Source organism: Trichosurus vulpecula, chromosome 6 (genome assembly GCF_011100635.1).
Source record: "Trichosurus vulpecula isolate mTriVul1 chromosome 6, mTriVul1.pri, whole genome shotgun sequence".
In the NCBI taxonomy this organism is placed as follows: Eukaryota; Metazoa; Chordata; class Mammalia; order Diprotodontia; family Phalangeridae; genus Trichosurus; species Trichosurus vulpecula.
Window position 1 is genome coordinate 164,035,278 of NC_050578.1, and position 12,231 is coordinate 164,047,508.

The following is a 12,231-nucleotide window of genomic DNA, read 5'->3' on the forward strand; positions in this document are numbered from 1 at the left end:
CAGATAAAATCACATTTAGAAAGCATTTTTTCAATTAGTGTTTGATAGGTATGCTTTGTCTAAGAATATATATATATATAATAAATAAATGCTTTGTCTAGCAATCTACATTTTCAGTTCTACCTACTCACTGTGACTGGAAATTTTGCAGACTCAACTGGAACATTCTAAATGTTATTGACCCAGAATGTCAGAGATTATAAACTTTTACTACATGCCTACTATGTTCCAGCAACTGTGCTAAGCACTAGAGAGAGACAAAGAAAGGCAAGAGATAGTATACAAAAAGAAGCTGAAAAACATGGTGGGGGCAGGGCAGGAGGGCACCCTATTTGGAGAGGGTGGAAAAGATGAAGACCTGCAGTAAGGGCAGGAAATAATCTGAGGAGGTATGAGTTAGGGAATTCATCTTAGCTGAATTCATCTTGCAGTATGTATAGTTTCAGGAGAACATGAAATCTAGGAGAGTAATCAGGTGGGAAATGATGAGGTAATTCCCTGGGCATGCTCTTTATATAGCTGTGGATCTGGGAGGAGCTCTACAATGTCCACTGTCTACCCTCTCTGACAAAGAGAGGGAGGGGCTCCAGGAACAAGGGGTGCAGAGAAGGTCTATGAGTTGATTTCATTTTCCAGAATGCTGTGTTTTTGGAGAACATGAAAGCCAAGAGAACAGCTGTGTAGGATAATAATTCCATTAGCACATAAGAACAAAATTCCCCTCACCCTAAATTGGATGACATTTTTTGTGGATTCTGGTATGGCTTTATTAGAAGTAAGGAGCTTAAGAACTGGGTGAGGCTATGATGGCTGAAGAAGTGGACTGTGGAATGTTTAAATGGGGCTAACTCTAAGAGGGGGTGGAGTATAGGGAGTTACTTCAATGCTAAGGAGGGGAGGAGAGGAATAGGGGAAAATGGCAGGGAGGAGAGGCAAGATGGGGTCTGGACTCAAAGAGGGGTATAAGGCAGAAAGCTAGAAGGAAAAGGCTCAGAAAAGAGCTTCCTGGGAAGTGTGAGCAGCCATCAGGGCCATTTTAGTTGCTCATAGGTGACATTCACTACATTCCAGGAGCCCAAGCCGAGGAAGGAAGGCATAAATCTTTTGTAGAAGGCTTCGGGTCTCTCCTTCTCAAGCATGGTGAGGGCACAGTGGCCAGCACTGCCATCCTGAGGCAGAATTCACATATCTCATCTTGAGCATGTCCACAGGGGAAGCAATGATGGTGGTGCAGAAACCAGCCCCAAAGGCTGATGTGAAGTGACACGGAGGGTCATCAGTCATGAGATGGGCCTTCAGGAGGGCATCTTTGATGAGATCATACGTCACCAGCTCAGCACAGTTGATGATAGCATTGTAAGCAACATTGGGTAAAGTTCCTTTCCATAAGCTCCAAAGGCCCTCCTCTTGGCCAATAGTCTTATAGGCATCCACTGTACCCTGGTATCTACGGGTTCCACCAGCATGAGCCTGGGCCTGGAAACATACCTTCACCACATTTATGCGTTGGGCTTCACCCACTGCCAGTGTGCCTGTGGTGCAGCCTGCCAGGAAGCAGCTCCCAATGCCTGCATGCTCAGATCCCTTGGTGCAGAACTGCTTGACAGAGTCAGCAAGGCCAATGCAAACAGAGGCAAAGCTCAGCTGGTGCTGTAACCCCATCACCAGCCTATTGTACAGGCTGCCAGGGCCCTCAGTCTTCACCATGGTCAGAATGGTGCCCATAACACCCCAATACTGGGCAGTGCTGGAGAAAGCTCGGGTGGTCCCCTGGCTTTCTCCTTGAATCTTGATCTGAAGGTCTCACGATGATTGCACCTTGATCAAGCTTCTCTAATGGTGTCACACTCTTCAAAGTTGCTCACAGCAACCATGGCCCACTTCCCTTGATTTTCCATAGACAATTGTTGGGTAACTGAACACCTAATGATCATACTATGTGCCTGGGACCATAGATAAAAACATGAAGAGGTGGTGGGAGGGACGAGATGTAGCAAAGTCTTGCTTCCAGCAGGGTGGTGGAAGGGCTGCTTAGCTTTCTCTCCACTGGGTCACTAGAAAGCTTGGAGGAGGTTAATGCATGCACTACGTATGACTTTTTAATGTAATGTATCATTGCTTCAATGATTATACTTTCTATGCTGTCCCAGGGTACATTTCTGTATTCTTCTTTTCTAGTAAGAGCTAGCTTATTCACACAACGCTATATTGTACTTCCGGCTTATTTTTTCATTTTGTAGACTGTATGTCTCTCAATTTTGGAGTCATAGGAAGTCACTTTCCCTCTGAACCCAAACCATTTAAAAGTATTGGTTAAGGCAAAGCCTTGGGTTTATAATTCCTCTGTACCATTTAATGGCTCCTTTTTGCTCCTTTAGAACCATATCCAAGTGTGCAAATCTCTTCTCTCCAAGGGAGTGGTGCTTCCCAGGAATTTCCCATTCTCTTGCTAGAAAGCTGCACTCCAGAACTTACTCTCCCTCTCTCTCTGTCTCTCTCTGTCTCTGTCTCTCTCTGTCTCTGTCTCTGTCTCTCTCTCTCTCTCTCTCTCTCTCTCTGTCTGTCTCTCTCTCTGTCTCTCTCTTTTTCTCTCTCGGAGAAGTTGGAGATTCTCAAATGCTCAGACTTCTCTCTAGAAGGCTGGGTTCTGGAAATACTGAAATCCAAGTTGCCATGAAATACACCATTCTATTTCTATAAAAGTAGCATTAGGACCAGGCCTGATTCTGTCATTCTGTTAATTAAGGTTTCATAATAGAATAAAATGAGGCACTTACAGGCCTTTGAACGGTCAACAAAAGAAAGTTTATTTAGCCCTAACACAGCAATGCTGAGTGACAAGGAAGAAGAGGCATTTAGCTTCTAAAGAAACTTAGCTCTGTCTATTCAGCTGGGCTGAATATGATGACTTGCTAACAAGACAGGCTGCCTGGTCAGTTGGGCAGGACGTGGTGATTGGCAAGGTCTTCAGACATCCACCAAGTTAAAGGGACATCCATTCCACCTGGGTAGAATTTTTTATACCCTTAGGTGCTTGGGAAGAAAGTCAATATAGCCAAAAGCTACCAGGAAGCTGTGTCAAGGCAGGCAAAGGCCAACCAGGTACCAGGAAGAGTTGTCACCTTTTAGGGAAAATTAATCTTTTTTTGGTGAGGGGAGGTTAGGGTGGATGAGGGAAGATTTGACTTAATCAATGTTATAAGGCGGAAGGAGAAGTACCGGTCCAGCAAGGTGTTGTTAAATGTTCTTTTCTTATTTTATTCTGAACTTATGAAATAAAACAAATATTTCTACATACCATAGTAGAGTGGGGAGAAAAAGATGATTGCACATGAAACAGCAAATCTATTGTGTACAACTTGCTATTCCTTTCAAATATACATTAAAGTTATCATGCTAAAAAAAAGCAAAAACAAAGTACATGGTAAATGTTTAACATCTAGATGTCTGGGGGAAAATGAATGCATGACACACTTTAAAATGTAACCTGTGTCATCAATATTCTTTCATTACTTTATCAAGTCTAAACAATCATACATACTCTTGCACACAAAAGAAGACTGGGCTCTGTGGTAGTCCTGAATACACACATACACACAAACTGGTAACTGAAGCACTGATTTGTAGTGTTTGTTAATTTTAGAGATATAAACACACTAAAATTTTAACTATTAGCTTATATGAGCTGGTTCAAGTTGCCTCCAGTACATCCCTCTGAAGACCTAATTCATTCTGAGCATGGGGTTGATAAAGAGTAGATGGGATAATGTGGAACACTCTGTAGATATTAGTTCTATTGCATCTAGGTCTCTGAATTTTTCCTGTATTTGACTCATGATAGAGGAAGGAATCACTGCCTCCTCTATTCAGAAACCTGGGATTCAAGAACTACTGCTATTTTCACATGGTTCTACTCTTTTGCAGACATGTGATTGAGAACATTTACAAATACAACAGGCCTCTCTTGCTTCTAGCCTTTTCTGGGTCTAAGAAATAAGAAGTTAACATCTGAAATTCTTAAAAAATACCTCTCCTTTCAGTCTATATACTATGTCTCTAATACTACATAAAATAATCCTAGGGTAATCATTACCAGGGGGATAGACTATGTACATACACAACATTTCTCTCCTCATCTATTCCTTTCCTCTTGGAATTAGGTCTGGTTTTAGCTCTGTGACTCTCAAAGTCTCTCTTAAAATGGAAAAAAAAAAGTTCTGACTACAATGGTATATTACCTTTCAAAAGCCTAGTACAGGGGAGTGCCCTCAAACAACAGTAAACAAATCAATGCTGATACTCAAGAGATTCTTTAATTTACTCAAGGTGTTGCCAATGGGCATTTCCCTTATCCTCCAAAGACAGATGCCTTCAGAGACCCCAAAAACCTCTCACTTTCCTATAACATTAATGATCAATGATCAATGCCCTAATTAGAGGAAACTGGTCCCAGTGAGGATAGTTCTTCTCATCCTGTCCTTCTTTCTATTCCTCAGAGAGTAGAAAGGAAGAATTTGAAAGGAGTTGAAGTGAAGATGAGAATAGCTTCTTGTCTATAAACATCATACCGGCAGAATATTTCCCAGTTGAGACATCATTATTATAGAACAAACTGTTTTTATAGTACCTTTTTAACAAATTCATTTTCAAGAAACCAATTAACAACCTTCTGAAAAGTGTGTCTGCATTATGAAATAAGAATGATGAAAGGAATGATGAAAAGAGGCAAAGAATTTGAGAAGCAGGATGACATAATTGGGAAAAAAAACCATTTCAATCTGGAATTTGAGCATCTGGATTCAAAGGCTAGTTCTGCTACTTACTACCTGTGTGCCCTAAGCCTCAGCCTCCTCATCTCTAAAATGAGGGAGCTATATTAGAAGATCTCTATGGCCTTTTTGAGTTCTGAATAGTCTAACTTTGGATGTTACTTAAAAATATAACATTTTATTTAGTAGTTTCTTTTGTGTAAATGTTGAATTGGTGTTAGATTTCATCATCTGCAATGACCAAATTAGGCTAAACAAGGATGAAAATGGAAATTATTATTTATTGTGAGTTAATGATAATTTTGAAACTTGATTTTAGAATTTTCATATTTTTCAAACCTTTTGTTGAATACATGAATCCACACTAAGGGTTTGACTTAAAGTTAATTTTATCTTTAAAATATGTCATAAGAAAAGTAAACACTTCCATTTTATTCCATTTTCAAATTAATTCCTCAAAAGAAAGTAATTAATCATACTTAGCTCTATAAAAAATGCAATTTATCTCCAAGATAAATGCATGCACTAGTAGATACATTTACACATACACGCACTACACCCTTTTTATCCCCCTACACCCTCAGTTGTCTCAGGTGATTTCTGTACTCCTGATATAGAAACTATGTCCACTGACATATATCAGAATCTCATTTATAATATAGTCTTAGATGTCCTCTGGAGACTCGAACCCAGGTTTTCCTGATTCCAAAGATAAGTCACTACCTGCAATGCTTTTCTGTCTCTTGAAAGAAGATCAATGAAAATGTTATACTACTAGAAGCAATCTTTAGAAGTTTAATACATTGCTTATGTGCATTTCTGGCTCTTCCTCCAATATTAAAAAGAAAAGTGAGATGGAAAAAGTTATTGTTTGGTCTCCAATTTAACTATTTGGAGAGTAATGTGAAAATTTGTTTGACTAGTATTCTCCCTTATTTTTCCAAATGAATGAGGACACACACACACACACACACACACACACACACACACACACACCACTTTGTTCCCCCTCTGCTGCTGGATTAATACCGGCATAACTAGAATCCTTAAGGAGAAGGAAAATATCCTCCTCATTTGCATGCCTTCACCTAAAATTGCTGTTGCTCATAAGGGACATGAAGTAATCACCAACGGAATAACCAATTTACTCTTTTCAAAATATTTATACTCATACTTTCATATATGTTTTCACCATAGTCTTTGATATAAATGAATAGGAATAAGAATTGGACTTGTGTTTTCCCTAATATAGGGAACTCCTGGGTGAGGAAATTCCCTTTACCAACGCAATTCAGGGGTTGAAATCTGTACTGATGGTCGGAAGTACTAGACATATGTCATTATGGATGGCATACAACTCCATCAGAGTTGCTAAGTAAGTGTGTGGAAAATGACAATATGTAAGAAAATGGATGCAAAATATATCACTTAACCTAGAAACAAGTGAATCCATAGAATATATCCATGCCTGGAAAACTTAGAGAAGCATGGGAAGAAAATGCATAGGAATTGATACAGGAGTAAAGTAAGCAAAACCAGGACAACGATATGCACAATGACTATAATAACATAGAAGGAAAGAATAACCATTGCAAGACAAAACTGAATCATAGAGAGATAATGAGCAATCTTGATCTCAAACAAGAGTTAAGAAAGTGTGTGCCTTCTTTGCAGAAGTGGGGTCTATAAGTATGAAATATCAGAGATATTGTCAGATTTAGTTGATGTATTAGTTGCTTTTGCCAAGTTTTTAAAAAATCTTTTAACTAAGGCATAGTAGTTTTCTAGGAAAGGAAGAGGGGAAATATATATTGAAATGAAAGTGAAGGAAAAACAAAATAAACCAAAAAAGATTCAATTAAACACACACACACACACACACACACACACACACACACACACACACGTACAACACCCAGAGGAGAAAAATCTGAATCAATTCACACAGCAGTAACAGGGAAATATTTTTTCTTACTGTTGTAATAGCTTTTGCCTATGAAATCATTAGCATTAATATTTATGGTACTACTAATCTGTTTTCTGTTGTTGCTGTTACTAGGACTTACGCATACAGCTTCCTAAAGAGATAAAGTTGGATGACTAGCTAGATGATTTTTGACTCAGTAGTAGAACATGCATGACTACAGGAAACTGAGAGCTCTGATTTCTTTATTCCTTGCTCTCCCTCATTTGAGAACTGGAAGTAAGCCAGAAGTGATGAGAACCATTTGGCTTAGCTCCTTTTATTCTCTCTTCAAAAGCTAATTTAAACCAAGAAGTCCCTATGTTAACAATGGAATGTCTGTCTGTCTGCCTGCTTATCTACCTATCTATTCATCCATCCATCCCTCCATCTATCTATCTATCTCTATATATCTATGGATCTATGTTTCTACCTTTCTATCTAAAATCATAAAGTATCTATTGATAAAAATTTATGTAGGACTTCACTTTTAGTTTCTAATACATCTAGAGAAAAACTGCATGCATATTCAAATAGGTAACCTCCAGAGAAGGGCACTTTTATTATTACCTTTGTTTACTTTTAGAATGTTCCTTCCGAGAAAACTCCTCTGCTACACAGAAGGAGACTCCCTGGGAAGACCAAAGGGGAGGGGGACTCTTAATCTTCTTTAGATAACATACTTTAAAGCACATCAAGTAGGGGACCTGCTTAGTTGATTTGCCCCAAATATTTGCATTAGTTTACAAAGTTAATCTACAAAAAATAACAAATATGAAAACATATAGTGCTCATATAGGCTAGTGACTAAAAAATAAAGTATGGACGAAATCCTCCATTTACTCTGCAGTGGGAATTTTCAGGTAATGAGCAAATATTTACCCAAACCATCTGTTGATAATTCAACCTATTTTTAACAGAAAAAACAGCTTTTCATTTGCATGTAATTTGGAGATCTGGGTGATTCAACATTTATTAAAGATGGGCTGTGTTGAAAATTATATTATACACAAAGACAAAGAGTGTCATCATCATCATCATCGATACACACATACATATACACAAACACATTAACCCCACAGTAAGTCATGCTAGCAGATCTTGTATCCTGTGAATCCTATATGCATGTCTATGTGTATATACATACGCATATGAGTATATGGATATATGCCCTAATACCTACTTGGCGCATGTGTGTACACATATTACAGAAGAGTGACTTTGTATACTATTGACCTGATCTTAGCGAGGTAGAGTTTTTACAAAACATCTTAGCTCTGAGAATCCATGATATTACAATATTCAGGAGAACTAAAGCTGAAATTAACCTTGGCATACCCAAAACACTTGCCAGATCAGTATAGAAAGGAAATTAACTATGACAAAAAAAAAGACTTCCATCCAAGTGTCCTGGTTGGGATTCAGGTGGCTGGCATGAAGGTATCCCTTCTGCAGTGAGTTTTGGGCACAAAGTCTCACTATTTTTGAAAGCCAGTTTCAGTAGGCTGTAGGGAAAGTAAGTGCTTTGGAGCAAAGAGTGTGATAGCACCATAAAAATCTGTTGCTGCTCTTGCTGAACTCAAGCACCTTCTGCAATTTAGGCTCTAAAGATCTTTAAGAAAAGAGGTTTTCTGTTGTTATTGTTGCTGTTTTCTGCCCCGTGACTAATGATATTAATCCCAGAAAGGCAAGACAGTTCTAAGAAGTTACAATACAAAAGTCTCATGATACTCTCCCTTCTATGGTCCTGAACGTCAATTTCATTTCTCTGTTAAAACTGATCTATAATACTCATGTCTCCGCAACCTGGATCATGCCTTGGTGGATATTCTTTTCAGAATAAACAAAATGGCTAATGAATAGCATCAGGTATAGTGTTCATGATGAGTCACTGCAAAATCCCTTCCTTTCCAATCATCTGGAATCATTTCCTGAATGAATAGTCACATTTTTCCCTACATGATTTGGCTCTGTGTGAATAATTCATCTATGAATGACTCCACAATCTTGTTTCCACTACCTTAACAGTCTTATCTCCCAGTACTGTACTTTTCTCACTATATATTCTAGAAAAAACAGACTCCTCACCATTTCCCAAACCCATCCTGAACATTGTGTTATCTGGAATTTCAATCATAAATTTCCTATCCTTGTGATGCCCTTCATATCATCTCTGCTGGTTAAAATCCTCCTATACTGCGCGGATCAGCTCAGATGAATTCACCTCCTTTCTCAAATGAAAGCAAAAAAAAACTCCTTCTTTTGGTTTCAGATAGTACTTTATACGGGCAGTGGATAGAGCATCAGAGTTGGGTTCAGGAAGACTTGGCTTTAAATTTAGCCTCAAAATCTTTTTAAGTTGAGTAAATCATTTAACTTTCCTGAACTTCACTTTTCTTATTTACAAAGTAAAATAGTAATAGGCCACATCTTGCAGGGTTGTGGATCAAATGAAGCAGTGAAAGATAAATGCATAGTAAGTCTAAAACTGCTATGTAAATCTGAGCCATTATTACTCACATTATTATTCACATACTATTATTCTATAACTATTTTTGTATGTCTTATCTGTTATTAGAGTGTAACTCCTTTTGATCAAAGACTTCTATATCATTCTATATTATTCTATACATACTTCTATTTGTTAGTTCTTTCTGTAGATGCAGATATTGTCTACCTTTGTACGTCCTTTGTAGCTAATTTGGGACATCTTAAATGCAACATGTCCAAAACTGAACTTTTCCCCAAATTCTCCCCTTTTCTCTAGCTTTTCTACTCTAAAAGGCATTACCACCTTTGTAGGCACTTATCCTCAAAATCTAGGTATATTCCTTAACTCTCTCATTCCTTCCTTATCTATTGCCAAGGTCCTATTGATTCTAGTTTTGCAACAGCTCTCATATATACCTCCTTCTCTTCTCTGAAACTGTCACTACATTGATAAAAGCACTCATCACCTCAAATTTGACGATTGCAGTAATTTTCTGGTTAGTCTCTCCTCAAGTCTTTGCCCTATCCAATCCATCCTCTATTCATTTATCAAAATGATCTTATGTATGACTATGTCACTCTCTTATTCAACAAACTCCAGTGGCTCCCCATTACTCGCAAGATAAAATATAAAATCTTTTTGGCTATAAAACATTCATATCTTGGCCTCATCATAGCTTCCCAAGCTTCTAATAGCTTACTTCCCTCCAAACACTTTATTATTCAATGACACTGATATTCTTGCTTCTCCTTGTACACAGATAGTCCAACTGCCAAATCCATGCAGTTTCCATCTTTCTATATATTGGTCTAGGCCTGTGAATTCACTGTTAAAGAGAATTCTCAGGGTAGAAATGACCTCTATTGATGAAAATTGCCAACTTATCTTAAGACATTGACAGTCTGTAATGCTTTTAATGTTTTCTGGTTGTTTTTTTTTTTTCCTTAGAGTCAAAGATGCTTCTGAAAATGAAGGGGTAAGATTTAACCCCTCTTAGGTACATAAGATTATACAAACAGAGGCCTTGATTCAATTGCAAAGTTAGCCACTCTTAACTTGACTCAATTGCAAATCTGGCACAAGTCTTCTCTCCTAAAGTAGAAAGCCCTGGGAACACAAGAAGGAGGTTCCTCCCTGGGTCCTGGCCAAGACCCTGAGATGGACCAGTGTCCTGGGAACTAGCCACTCCAAGGATGGGCTGCGCTTGGAGACCTTGAAGGGATTGGCCTCCTTTCAGGGCCTTGTGTAAGATGCAGCATTTGCCAAAAACACCCGGCCTGATGCTTTCTTTGTTCCCAGCATTATTTGTGCCATAAGATTTGGACCCCAAATTGGAATCTCACCCATGGCAGAGACATCTGGCCTGGGACTTCCATGAGCGGGACCCTGACGGCTGTACCCTGGGATTCTCCAGCTCGTGTGGTCAGGTGTTGGAGCTTCCCCGCATGGGTGATGACTGTAAATATGTTGATTTTAGTACTTGCCTGTGGGATGGTGACGAGGCAGTTGGAGCCTGTCTCTTGAGCCATTCCTCTAATCTAGTAATTGCCTTGCCATCATTATTCTTAAGCCTCCCTCTCTGCTACTTTCAATCTCCTTCTTTCTCGCCTGTATTTTAATAATAAAAGAAAAAAAAACCCTTTCGGGCTTCTTGGAGTGCGGAGTGTTTTGTCCTGGTGAATCCGAACCTTAACTGTACAGAAAACTACAGCAAAAAGGTAGGGCAGATGACATGTTTTAGTGGATAGAATACTAGATTTGGAAATCAGAAGGCCTATGTTAAAACCTTGGCTTTGCCACTTACTCCCTATGTGAACTCAACGAAGGAACTAAATATCTCTAAGTCTCAATATCCTCATTAGTAAAATGAGGGATTTCGACTAGAGACCACCAAGATTCCTCCAGCTCTCATTCTATAGAGATCGATCGATCGATAGATAGATAGATAGAGACAGATAGAGACAGACAGACAGATAGATAGATAGAGATGGATAGACAGAGATAGACAGATAGATAAATAGATAGAGATAGAGTTAGATAGACAGACAGACAGGCAGACAGACAGACAGACAGACAGATAGATAGATAGATAGATAGATAGATAGATAGATATGGATGTAGTTATAGATGCAAACATCAATTCTGAACTGTAACCTTTCTATACCAATTCTTCTATAGATTTATGGCTTTAACCAAAGCTTCCAAAGCCTGAATTTTAGTTTCCACTTTAGAGTAGGTAAATGCAGGAGTAAATCCCATGAATAAATGACAACTGGATGGTCTTGGGAACAGCAGCTATACACGATATATCCTTCCCACTAATTATATAGAGTTTGGCTACTATGAAGTAAAAACCAGAAGGATTCAACACAAAAATATAAGATTTAACTACCGGAGAGCTAATTTCAAAGAGCATGGAAGTTGAAGCTTTGATTGAGGTAAATCTTCATAAAGATGTTTCTTTCTCCGCGTAGTACTTTCTGGGAACTGTGGCCAAGTTTTGGCTTAGGAAGAAGACTTTTTTGAGGTCTTCTTACTTGACTGTTTATATTTGAAGTATGTCATGTACCTCATATCATTTTCAGTTTTCCTGGGGCTTACATCATAGTAATGAAGTTTATGAATAACAGTGCTGTAGTTCATGGGACCATGAATGTGCTTTCCTTAGAAAATCAGGTCTCAGACTTTCACACTATCAGTCAGCATGATAGCTTTAGTCATACAGTGAAATTTTGATATTAATCTATTCTAATGTTTCAGTGGGTTATAGGAGTAAATGTTTGTACTACAAAAAGAAATTATGAAAAAAAGACAAATGTTCAAAGGCTATAAATTGTGCAAATGGACAGTAACAAAAATTGTCAGGTAAGACTTTGCCATCTGGTTTCTATTTTGTTTGGTATTACAACTACCCTGTAGAAACCTAAACTGAAAGAAGTGTGCAATACTCAATTACTATTGACACTTTAACACAACATGCTCCATCCTCTAAGCATTTAACATTTTGC

General features: G+C 38.4%; 1 pseudogene; it reads right to left on the reverse strand.

The window, feature by feature from the left end:
* Positions 1 to 990: 990 nt before the first annotated feature.
* Positions 991 to 10,752, reverse strand: LOC118854830 (annotated as a pseudogene).
* Positions 10,753 to 12,231: the final 1,479 nt, after the last annotated feature.